We start from the raw sequence: 12,863 nt of genomic DNA, 5'->3' as shown, positions 1-12,863 counted from the left end.
GGTTCTTTATTGTTGGCGATAGTGACTGTCTGCAAAAGCAAGCTATCATGCATGAAATACACAGGTGTTACAGGTGTTACAGATGTGCAGCCTAGAAATAAACACGTTAAAAGGATCAAAGACTCTAGAGAGATTTATAAGCAAATATTCAGATCTCACCCAAAGGCGTCCCAATGGGGGGGGAAGAGAGGCTCAGCCCGTCGACTGACCCCAGGAGTCAGGAGGTCCTAAGGATTTTGGATTTCCTTGGGATGGTATCTCCCCTGACGATGGTATCTTCCCTGCCATCCCCTCTATCTTGGGCCAATTAATATTATTTTCTATCTTTTAGGTGGAGCTTGAGTGGCTCTAGTCAAGCATATCTTAGTTATGATTGGTGTAAAGTTTTCCCGTCTCCGTTTAAAGTAATGGTCTCCAAGAAATTCAGGGCGCATGCTCAGTGAGGGGTGGTCGCACCTTGGAGGCAGGTAGCTTTTGGGATGGAGGTGTGTTTTGGTATTATAATGATATTATAATGAGAAAAAAAGTACACTAGGGTACAGCATTTGTCAAAACATGACAGGTCCTTGGCTCAGGGTGGCAAAAAGTGCAGCTTTGTGCACAAGACAAATTGAGTCCCCACCTGGTTACAGAGCCTAGCCATGGTGTCTCCACTCCACTCTACGCTCCGTGCTGTTCCTTAGTGCTAGCACGCCAAGTTTCCCCAGCGCGATAGCATCTAAGGTTGGGAGCCTAGGGAACGCTGAGGTAATGCAGTTATGCCCTACCCTGAAAGCCTCTTCAATGCTGTACCTTTTTCTTAAAAATGTGAATGTTAGTTTTATTTTCCTAGTTACTTCAGGCAATTACACCACAAGGGTAAAGCTTTGTTTCTCCAGGGAGGATTTTGGGTGCTCCAGGGAGATGTTTGGGTGCTTTTTGTGTGATGCTGAGCACTGGGCCTGTTCAGCCTGGAGAAGAGGAGGCTGAGGGGAGACCTCATCGCAGTCTACAACTTCCTCGTAAGGGGGCGTCGAGAGGCAGGAGACCTTTTCTCCATTAACACCAGCGACAGGACCCGCGGGAACGGGGTTAAGCTGAGGCAGGGGAAATTTAGGCTTGACATCAGGAGGGGGTTCTTCACAGAGAGGGTGGTTGCACACTGGAACAGGCTCCCCAGGGAAGTGGTCACTGCACCGAGCCTGTCTGAATTTAAGAAGAGATTGGACTGTGCACTTAGTCACATGGTCTGAACTTTTGTGTAGACCTGTGCGGTGTCAAGAGATGGACTTGATGATCCTTAAGGGTCCCTTCCAACTCAGGATATTCTATGATTCTATGATTCTATGCTTGGCTCCAGGGAGATGCTGGTGGGCTTCGGGGAGATGCTTGGTTCCTGCAATTTGGTGATTGAGTCCCCTGGGGAGATGCCTGGGTGCCCACAGGGACATACTTGAATGACCCTGACAGGTGTTTTTGCAGCCCATGGAAGCTGTTGCATGCTAAGAGAGGTGCCTAAAATCTTAGTCAATGAGATACTTGTGTTCGCCAGGTGACATTTTGGAGCCCTGGGGAGCACTGGCTCTCCAGGAAGATGCTCAGTTCCCCTGGGGGACACTTGGATGCCCCAGGAGGCAGTTGGGTACTGCAGAGAGCAGTTTGTGTGCTTCAGACAGGTGCTGGAGTGCTCCAATTGTGCTGTTGAGTGCCTTAGAGAGCTGCTTGGTTGCCCCTGTGAGATGCTTGGGTGACCCTGGATGTAATTGTGATGCATAAGCAGATAATTGAGGTGCCAAGGGAAGTGCTTGTGTGCCCCAGGAGGTGCTTGTGTGCCATGGGAAAATGCTTATGGGCCCCAAGGAACATCTTGGGTCCTCCAGGAAGGTGCTTGGATTCCCCAGGGAGATGCTTGTGTACCCAGGGAGATGACTGTTTGACCCTGGGTGATGTATGGTTTCTCCGGAGAGGTGCTTCACTGCTCGAGGGACATTCCTGGGTGCTTGAAACATACACTTGAGTGACCTATGCAGATGCCTGGGCACTCATGGGTTTATTCTAATGTTCCCAAGGGAGGTGTTTCGTTCTTCCAAGGAAATGGTTTGGTTCTCTATTCAGATGTCTGGGTTTTTCAGAATAATGCTTGTATGCCTTTGGGAGATATCTTAGTGCATCAGGAGGTGATGGGTTCACACTGGAAATTCTTCAGAGCTCCAGTGAGATGCTTGAGTGCTGTGCAGAGGTGCATGGATCCACCCGGAAGATGCTTGGGTTCCCTGGGGAGAAGATTGGTACCTCAGGGACATAGCTGTGTGTGTTCCAGGAAGACTTTTTAGAGCTCCAGATATATGCTTGGGTGCTCTAGGTAGATGCTTGTGTGTCTTGTTCATGTACTAGCGTTTTCAAGAAAAAAGTTTGTGTTTCCAGTGGACATTTTTGCATGTCCCAAGGAATTTGCTTTGTGTCCAAGAGGATGCTTGGTTCCTCAAGGAGGATGCTTATGTTCCTGTGGGAGGTGCTTGGTTTCCCCAGCAAGATGCTTGCTGCTAAGTGTGATGCTGGTCTACTGCAGTGAGATACTTGTGTTCTGTTGCGAAGCACGGACGAAAGCACAACAGACACCAGCAGAGTCAGATCATGCTTCACCATTTTATTGCCCGAATAGCCCAACTTTTATAGTGAATTTTACAGGGGTGGACAGTGTTTCACACAAGATTATTGGTCAAAAGCACCCAGACAAACTGTTAAGAAAATAACACCACCTTTTGTTTAGAAGTTAGGAAAACAACCCCCTTTGTGCTTAATGGTCACGTAGGCCTAGTCCTTGAGGCCAGCTGCTGATAACAATATTTTCTGAGTTCCTTAATTGGGTGATGTGGGAGTCATTGCCGTGGGAGCTTCTCACAGTTACTCTGGCAGCTTGGTTTGCTCAGCTACAGCAGGCCCTGAGATTTCTAAGGCCTACCCCTGGTTGCTTAAAGCAAGCTTAGATCGAACAATTATGCCAATTCCCAACAATTCCCCCGTTTTCTTTTTGTACAGGCAGTGCTTGGTTTTACAGCAGGTGTCAAATATACAACATAACACAACTATATAACTTAACCCTAATAATACTATAATTACTGTAAGCATTTAATGTAAACACAATCTAATAGTAAGTAACACAACTTAATAGTAACACACTTAAACCTAATCACTTGATGGTGATCAAAGGCTGTTCTTGACAGTCCTTGTGGTGTCACAGCCCACGTCATTGTCAGAATGATTATCAGGAACCTCTTCATGGTCGTCTTCAGCGTGTGCAGATTCTAAAACTGCTTCAGTCCACTTTACAGTGATCCACTGGATACCTGTTCCTGGCACCACTTCAAAATCCCACATTTATCACAATACTACGTGTAATGATGATTGACACCACAATGAACAGAATCCTTAATGCCCCTTTGACTAATCCCAGTAACCATCTATGTATTGTTTCAAACAAATCAGTGAACCATTGATTGAAAGGATTGATATCATATTGAATCTTTTTAATAAATCCATTTTTCTATGATTTTTGCTGGCACCAATTACCTATGCTTTTAGCCTGCACTGTGGTTATATCCCAGGATCCTACACTGTGGCAACAATAACCTGTACTAAGGCTATATTCCAGAATCCTGCACTATGGCAACGATAACCTGGACTATGGCTATATGCACTCTCACTCACACAGTACACAGTACAATCACACATACAGAGCACAATCGTACACCCAGAGGCCTCTGGCACATCTCACTCTCAATCATACCATAACCTCAATCATACCACAAGAATATAATTTAGAATGATAAGCAAACAAACAAGTATTATCTCTCATTGTGTTCCTCGTGAAGTGACTTGCAACACTTTGTTTTAAAACCTTACCCTTACACAAATACTTTCAACACAAAATACCTGGACATTTAAGAATAACACATATAATTATTAATACTCCAGTTAGTATCCCTCCAGCAGCTGAAAACCTACTGTTTGTCTGCAGCTACAGGAGATCTTTGTCTGCTCCTGCGGTGAGCAGCTGAGAGTGGAGTCCCCTCCGAACAAAACGCTCAGGGTGCACCTAGGGGCGTCCACACCGCAGCTGATCCCCGCAGCCGAGCAGTTGTTACGTGTGGCCACAGATGCCACTCCAAGCACTAAAATTGCCAATGCCGCTCTAGCTGCAACCCCGCACAATTCAACATTATCATTGCTATCCGGTGCAAGCAATGCCCATTTATGTCTGGTGATTTCATGCAACTGCAACAAGCTAGAAGCGAATACAATGAGTTTATCTAAGTAACATGGACTTCTGATAGCATTTGCAGTGATACCTTGCCAGGCCCTATCCCCACAAATCAGAAAAACATCAGGAGGTAAGGCCAAAGCTGTACAATTGTTCCAAACACTGTAGTTGTTACCCCTTGTCTCCATGCTATGAACCCCTAAACCCTGCTTAGCAGCGTCATTGTAATCACAGGTGTTATTTGTATTTTTGTACCGGTATGGCCTTTTCCAGGTTCCTGTAGCAGGAATCATCTGATATCCACGGCTACATTCACATTTGTAGCCACCTTTCAGGTTGATACATATTTGACTACAGATACCAGGGTTTTGACATTCATCAAAATCTCCACAGTTTCTCTTGTCTACAAACTCAAACCCAGCTGGACAGTCACATTCATTTATGTTGCATTCCTTCAGGGGCTCATCACCCCAGTCCTTGCAGTCTCTCTGCTGGTTACACACTTCATTGATATCTATGCATTCTCCACTTTTGTACTTGACTTTGCCAGGTCCAGAGCACTGAATAACATTGTTACAGTTTGCTTCACCAGTGCCCTCCAGACAGTCTCTCACACCACTGCACTGCCTACTCACATGGACACAGTTCCCATCTTCACATCTGAACTGGTCTGGCCTGCAAGTCTGAGAAGGGCAGTTAATTTCATCACTTCCATCCTTGCAATCAGGATCTCTGTCACAGTCTTTTTCACCTGAGCCGCACTGCACCTCACTCACGTAACACTTCACCAGAGGTGCAGGCTGGCGGCCACACTGCTCCAAAGATTCATCCGAGTGGTCGGAGCAGTCACCTTGACCATTGCAGACAAAGCTTTTGGAAACACATTGTCCACTACTGCATGTGAACTCTGCCGCACTACAAGTCACATTGCCACAATTCTCTTCATCTTCTCCACTGTCACAGTCTCTTCACCATCACATTTCCACGACACTGGGATACACTGGGTCGACTGAGGACCACAGCTGATTTCATTTACCCGGCATGTTCTCATATGACACAGCTCAGCACTCTCATCAGACCCATCTTCACAGTCCGGATCCCCATCTGTTTTCCAAACACTGCCATCTGTTTGGCACACACTGACCACTGTTGCACACAAAGTCAGATTCAGCACACGTCTTCTTCACACAAGCACTCTCATCACTGCCATCTGAGCAGTCTTCATCACCATCACATTTCCAGGACACTGGTGCCCGCCGCCCCGCACCTGTGTCACTTATACTACTGCTATTACCCGTGCCGTCAGTGTCAGTGGCATCCTCCTGGTACCGTTTCTGTCTTTGCCGCCCCTTACTCTCCCCCTTTTCTTTTTGCCACTGACCATTCACCACAAATGGATGAGACACATGATTACTAGTTAGGAAAGAGCGTGTAACATCTGCTATACGGCTGCAGGTGACCTGCTGGTTTTGGTAATACTCCAGCTGCCTCTCTGCCAGGTCCACGCGCTGCAGCAGGTTTTCAATGAAGTGCTGGAGCCTGGCTTTTCCCCGCAATTCTTCTTCTGCCTCCTCCTCGAACTTGCTGAGGCGCTGCTTCAAGGCTGTGATCATCTCCACCGCCACGTTCACCTGCCTGCTGAGCACCCGCTCCCTTCGCTGCACCTCCTGCTGCTTCTGCGAGAGCTGCACGAAGGCCTCCCGCACCTCCAGCAGCTCCGCCGTCTTCTGGTCCAGCTCCCCGGTCAGCCTGTCGAGCCGCTTCTCCTTCGTCTTGTCCACGGCCTCCACCATCCTGCTGAACTTCGCCCTGACATGCGCGCCACGGCCGAACCGACCGCGCTCCCCGCAGCGCGGGCAGCGGAACGGCAGCGCCGGGCCGGCCACGGGCAGCGGCTCCGGCCAGGGGAAGCCGCCCTGCTCCGCGCCGTCCTGCTGCATCCTCCGCCTCGGCGGGGCGGACTTGGGAAACTTCGGGCACAGGGACCGGGACCGGCCCCAGCCGAGAGGTGGCCGCCCGCGGCCGCGCTGCCCCGGCCGGTGCCGGCGCCGGGGCCAGGGCCGGGAGCGGAGCGGCCACGGGAGGCGTTTGCGACTCTTGCCGCTGTTCCGGCCGTTTCCCGGCATGTTGCGTCGACATGCCGCTTCCTTGTGATTGTTCGACTGACAATTTGAGCACCATACTGCCCCAGCTCTGCAGTTTCGTCTCACGTGTCCAAAAGCACCACAACGATAACATCGGCAGCGGTGTGGTAACTGGTTACTAGGGGGTGGTACTGGACCACTGGCGGTTTGCAAAGGAGCAAGAGCTGCAAGGACCTGACTCTGTGTAAACTCAGCATGCTCTTTCACAGCCTGTGCCTGTTCTCGCATGCTGTCACCTAATTGCTTTACTGCCTCTACTAACATAGCCTGTGGGCCTACTGGTACCTGAGCCATTCTTTCCAACCCTTCCTCGATTGTCCATGTCCCTGGCAAGGAAGCCAATGTATTGCGAGTAGAGGGGTTGCTATTCTGAATTGCGCACTGTTTTAATATCATGCCCTGGAGGTAATCGGGCACCCCTGCCGCCTGTATTGCATTTGCAACGCGATCAATAAAAAGCCCAAATGGTTCCTCTCTACCCTGTTTGATTCCCATGTAGGAAGGTATTCCCCCTGGCTCCTTTATCCGATCCAATGCTCTTCTGGCCGTTCTCATTGATTCCTTGGCTTTATCAGGTCCCAGCAATGCCTGTGCTTCTGTCCTAAAATACGGTCCTATCCCCATCAACTCTTCCAGCGTGACCCCATGTAAAGGGTCCCCCGGTGGTCTTATCACTGCGACTGATTCTTGACAAGCAGCCTGCCAATGGGCATTAAATAAGAGATGCTGGTGTTGGGTCAAAATTAACTTCATTATGTTGCGTATGTCTCCTGGAAGCAAAATATTTGTTCCCCAAATGTAGTCCAGCATGTGTCTCGTAGGTTCATCTTTCAGACCTGAGTCATTTACTGTGGACCGCAGCTGAGTTAACAATTTCCAGTCCAAATTCACTAGATTAACCGTAACATTACCCTGGGCGTCCGGTGGTGAGTATATTACCGGGAAGGCCTCTGGAATCAATTGTGCAGCTATCTCGTGTTCACCCTCACGTAGGGCCTCATTTGCTATTTGGTTCCACATCCTCTGCCTCTGTTGAACACCGTCTGTAAACGGGCTGGTGTTTTTTCTGTCTGGTTTTTGCTCTCTTATTTCCTCGTCCATCTGAGGGTTAACACTACCAGCTCTTCCCGGCAATCCCAGTCGCTCTGTAGCGGCAGCAGCGACTCTCTGCTCAGCCTGATGTATAGCTAAGGCGTTAGTGACTGCTTTCCAAGGCTTCGATAATTTTTTAGCAGTCTTATTGTTATTAATAACTTCATCAAACAATTTGTCCCCAAATTTGCGCCACTCTGCTTGTTCAAAAACTGTATCCGGATTGATAAAACAACCCTTTGTTACTCCATATGCTAATAATCCTGGTAAATCCTTTTTGCAGTCTATACCCTGCGTGCCTCATTTTTCTAAGAAACATTTGAGCAAATCCTAGGCCGCTTGTCTCTCCATGCCTTTGTTTATACTGTTACAACCTTTGCAAGACAAGTGACTGGCAGGGACCGTCTATAGGTGCTCCCGGGCGCTCCCGGGTGCGGGGATTGCGCGTTTACGTCCCGTTCACCTGTCAGAGTGCAGGTGCGGGGATTATCGTCCCTTTTACCTCTACCGCAATTACTTCAGTGTCCCGCGATTACTTCAATGTCCTGCGTGGTTCCGTACCCCGCGTCTCTCACCGTGAGTCCCCGCGTCCCCGCGTCCCACCGTGTCCCGCGTCTCTCACCGGGAGTACCGCGTTTTCCGCGTCTCTCACCGGGAGTACCGCGTCTCACCGTGAGTCCTGTGTACAGCGTTTGCGGCTCGGTGTCTGGTCAGCTGCAGCGCCGCTCCGATGTCCGCTCCGAAGTTCCGGCGGCACTCCCATGTCCCGCGCCGCTCCGATGTCTCAGTCTCGACGCTGTGACCCCGGCGCTGGTCCCCGGCGGCACTGGTCCCGGCGCCGCGCCGATGTCCCGGCGCCGCTGGTCCCGACGCCGCTGGTCTCCTGGTCTACCTGCGTTCGAATGTGCCGGCGCCGCTGGTGTCCCGCTGCGCTGCGATGTTTGCCCCGGCGCCGCTGCGATGTCCGTGCTCGGCTGCGATGTCTGCTCCGGTGCGATGTCTGTGCTGCTGCGATGTCCTGTTCAGGCCTTGTTCAGGTCTCAGCCTGTTCGGGCGCCATTTGTTGCGAAGCACGGACGAAAGCACAACAGACACCAGCAGAGTCAGATCATGCTTCACCATTTTATTGCCCGAATAGCCCAACTTTTATAGTGAATTTTACAGGGGTGGACAGTGTTTCACACAAGATTATTGGTCAAAAGCACCCAGACAAACTGTTAAGAAAATAACACCACCTTTTGATTAGAAGTTAGGAAAACAACCCCCTTTGTGCTTAATGGTCACGTAGGCCTAGTCCTTGAGGCCAGCTGCTGATAACAATATTTTCTGAGTTCCTTAATTGGGTGATGTGGGAGTCATTGCCGTGGGAGCTTCTCACAGTTACTCTGGCAGCTTGGTTTGCTCAGCTACAGCAGGCCCTGAGATTTCTAAGGCCTACCCCTGGTTGCTTAAAGCAAGCTTAGATCGAACAATTATGCCAATTCCCAACAATTCCCCCGTTTTCTTTTTGTACAGGCAGTGCTTGGTTTTACAGCAGGTGTCAAATATACAACATAACACAACTATATAACTTAACCCTAATAATACTATAATTACTGTAAGCATTTAATGTAAACACAATCTAATAGTAAGTAACACAACTTAATAGTAACACACTTAAACCTAATCACTTGATGGTGATCAAAGGCTGTTCTTGACAGTCCTTGTGGTGTCACAGCCCACGTCATTGTCAGAATGATTATCAGGAACCTCTTCATGGTCGTCTTCAGCGTGTGCAGATTCTAAAACTGCTTCAGTCCACTTTACAGTGATCCACTGGATACCTGTTCCTGGCACCACTTCAAAATCCCACATTTATCACAATACTACGTGTAATGATGATTGACACCACAATGAACAGAATCCTTAATGCCCCTTTGACTAATCCCAGTAACCATCTATGTATTGTTTCAAACAAATCAGTGAACCATTGATTGAAAGGATTGATATCATATTGAATCTTTTTAATAAATCCATTTTTCTATGATTTTTGCTGGCACCAATTACCTATGCTTTTAGCCTGCACTGTGGTTATATCCCAGGATCCTACACTGTGGCAACAATAACCTGTACTAAGGCTATATTCCAGAATCCTGCACTATGGCAACGATAACCTGGACTATGGCTATATGCACTCTCACTCACACAGTACACAGTACAATCACACATACAGAGCACAATCGTACACCCAGAGGCCTCTGGCACATCTCACTCTCAATCATACCATAACCTCAATCATACCACAAGAATATAATTTAGAATGATAAGCAAACAAACAAGTATTATCTCTCATTGTGTTCCTCGTGAAGTGACTTGCAACACTTTGTTTTAAAACCTTACCCTTACACAAATACTTTCAACACAAAATACCTGGACATTTAAGAATAACACATATAATTATTAATACTCCAGTTAGTATCCCTCCAGCAGCTGAAAACCTACTGTTTGTCTGCAGCTACAGGAGATCTTTGTCTGCTCCTGCGGTGAGCAGCTGAGAGTGGAGTCCCCTCCGAACAAAACGCTCAGGGTGCACCTAGGGGCGTCCACACCGCAGCTGATCCCCGCAGCCGAGCAGTTGTTACGTGTGGCCACAGATGCCACTCCAAGCACTAAAATTGCCAATGCCGCTCTAGCTGCAACCCCGCACAATTCAACATTATCATTGCTATCCGGTGCAAGCAATGCCCATTTATGTCTGGTGATTTCATGCAACTGCAACAAGCTAGAAGCGAATACAATGAGTTTATCTAAGTAACATGGACTTCTGATAGCATTTGCAGTGATACCTTGCCAGGCCCTATCCCCACAAATCAGAAAAACATCAGGAGGTAAGGCCAAAGCTGTACAATTGTTCCAAACACTGTAGTTGTTACCCCTTGTCTCCATGCTATGAACCCCTAAACCCTGCTTAGCAGCGTCATTGTAATCACAGGTGTTATTTGTATTTTTGTACCGGTATGGCCTTTTCCAGGTTCCTGTAGCAGGAATCATCTGATATCCACGGCTACATTCACATTTGTAGCCACCTTTCAGGTTGATACATATTTGACTACAGATACCAGGGTTTTGACATTCATCAAAATCTCCACAGTTTCTCTTGTCTACAAACTCAAACCCAGCTGGACAGTCACATTCATTTATGTTGCATTCCTTCAGGGGCTCATCACCCCAGTCCTTGCAGTCTCTCTGCTGGTTACACACTTCATTGATACCTATGCATTCTCCACTTTTGTACTTGACTTTGCCAGGTCCAGAGCACTGAATAACATTGTTACAGTTTGCTTCACCAGTGCCCTCCAGACAGTCTCTCACACCACTGCACTGCCTACTCACATGGACACAGTTCCCATCTTCACATCTGAACTGGTCTGGCCTGCAAGTCTGAGAAGGGCAGTTAATTTCATCACTTCCATCCTTGCAATCAGGATCTCTGTCACAGTCTTTTTCACCTGAGCCGCACTGCACCTCACTCACGTAACACTTCACCAGAGGTGCAGGCTGGCGGCCACACTGCTCCAAAGATTCATCCGAGTGGTCGGAGCAGTCACCTTGACCATTGCAGACAAAGCTTTTGGAAACACATTGTCCACTACTGCATGTGAACTCTGCCGCACTACAAGTCACATTGCCACAATTCTCTTCATCTTCTCCACTGTCACAGTCTCTTCACCATCACATTTCCACGACACTGGGATACACTGGGTCGACTGAGGACCACAGCTGATTTCATTTACCCGGCATGTTCTCATATGACACAGCTCAGCACTCTCATCAGACCCATCTTCACAGTCCGGATCCCCATCTGTTTTCCAAACACTGCCATCTGTTTGGCACACACTGACCACTGTTGCACACAAAGTCAGATTCAGCACACGTCTTCTTCACACAAGCACTCTCATCACTGCCATCTGAGCAGTCTTCATCACCATCACATTTCCAGGACACTGGTGCCCGCCGCCCCGCACCTGTGTCACTTATACTACTGCTATTACCCGTGCCGTCAGTGTCAGTGGCATCCTCCTGGTACCGTTTCTGTCTTTGCCGCCCCTTACTCTCCCCCTTTTCTTTTTGCCACTGACCATTCACCACAAATGGATGAGACACATGATTACTAGTTAGGAAAGAGCGTGTAACATCTGCTATACGGCTGCAGGTGACCTGCTGGTTTTGGTAATACTCCAGCTGCCTCTCTGCCAGGTCCACGCGCTGCAGCAGGTTTTCAATGAAGTGCTGGAGCCTGGCTTTTCCCCGCAATTCTTCTTCTGCCTCCTCCTCGAACTTGCTGAGGCGCTGCTTCAAGGCTGTGATCATCTCCACCGCCACGTTCACCTGCCTGCTGAGCACCCGCTCCCTTCGCTGCACCTCCTGCTGCTTCTGCGAGAGCTGCACGAAGGCCTCCCGCACCTCCAGCAGCTCCGCCGTCTTCTGGTCCAGCTCCCCGGTCAGCCTGTCGAGCCGCTTCTCCTTCGTCTTGTCCACGGCCTCCACCATCCTGCTGAACTTCGCCCTGACATGCGCGCCACGGCCGAACCGACCGCGCTCCCCGCAGCGCGGGCAGCGGAACGGCAGCGCCGGGCCGGCCACGGGCAGCGGCTCCGGCCAGGGGAAGCCGCCCTGCTCCGCGCCGTCCTGCTGCATCCTCCGCCTCGGCGGGGCGGGCTTGGGAAACTTCGGGCACAGGGACCGGGACCGGCCCCAGCCGAGAGGTGGCCGCCCGCGGCCGCGCTGCCCCGGCCGGTGCCGGCGCCGGGGCCAGGGCCGGGAGCGGAGCGGCCACGGGAGGCGTTTGCGACTCTTGCCGCTGTTCCGGCCGTTTCCCGGCATGTTGCGTCGACATGCCGCTTCCTTGTGATTGTTCGACTGACAATTTGAGCACCATACTGCCCCAGCTCTGCAGTTTCGTCTCACGTGTCCAAAAGCACCACAACGATAACATCGGCAGCGGTGTGGTAACTGGTTACTAGGGGGTGGTACTGGACCACTGGCGGTTTGCAAAGGAGCAAGAGCTGCAAGGACCTGACTCTGTGTAAACTCAGCATGCTCTTTCACAGCCTGTGCCTGTTCTCGCATGCTGTCACCTAATTGCTTTACTGCCTCTACTAACATAGCCTGTGGGCCTACTGGTACCTGAGCCATTCTTTCCAACCCTTCCTCGATTGTCCATGTCCCTGGCAAGGAAGCCAATGTATTGCGAGTAGAGGGGTTGCTATTCTGAATTGCGCACTGTTTTAATATCATGCCCTGGAGGTAATCGGGCACCCCTGCCGCCTGTATTGCATTTGCAACGCGATCAATAAAAAGCCCAAATGGTTCCTCTCTACCCTGTTTGATTCCCATGTAGGAAGGTA

The sequence above is a fragment of the Anas acuta genome, chromosome 32 (assembly GCF_963932015.1).
Source record: "Anas acuta chromosome 32, bAnaAcu1.1, whole genome shotgun sequence".
Classification (NCBI taxonomy): domain Eukaryota; kingdom Metazoa; phylum Chordata; class Aves; order Anseriformes; family Anatidae; genus Anas; species Anas acuta.
The sequence above is the reverse complement of the archived record's forward strand: the minus strand, read 5'-3'. Positions refer to the sequence as shown.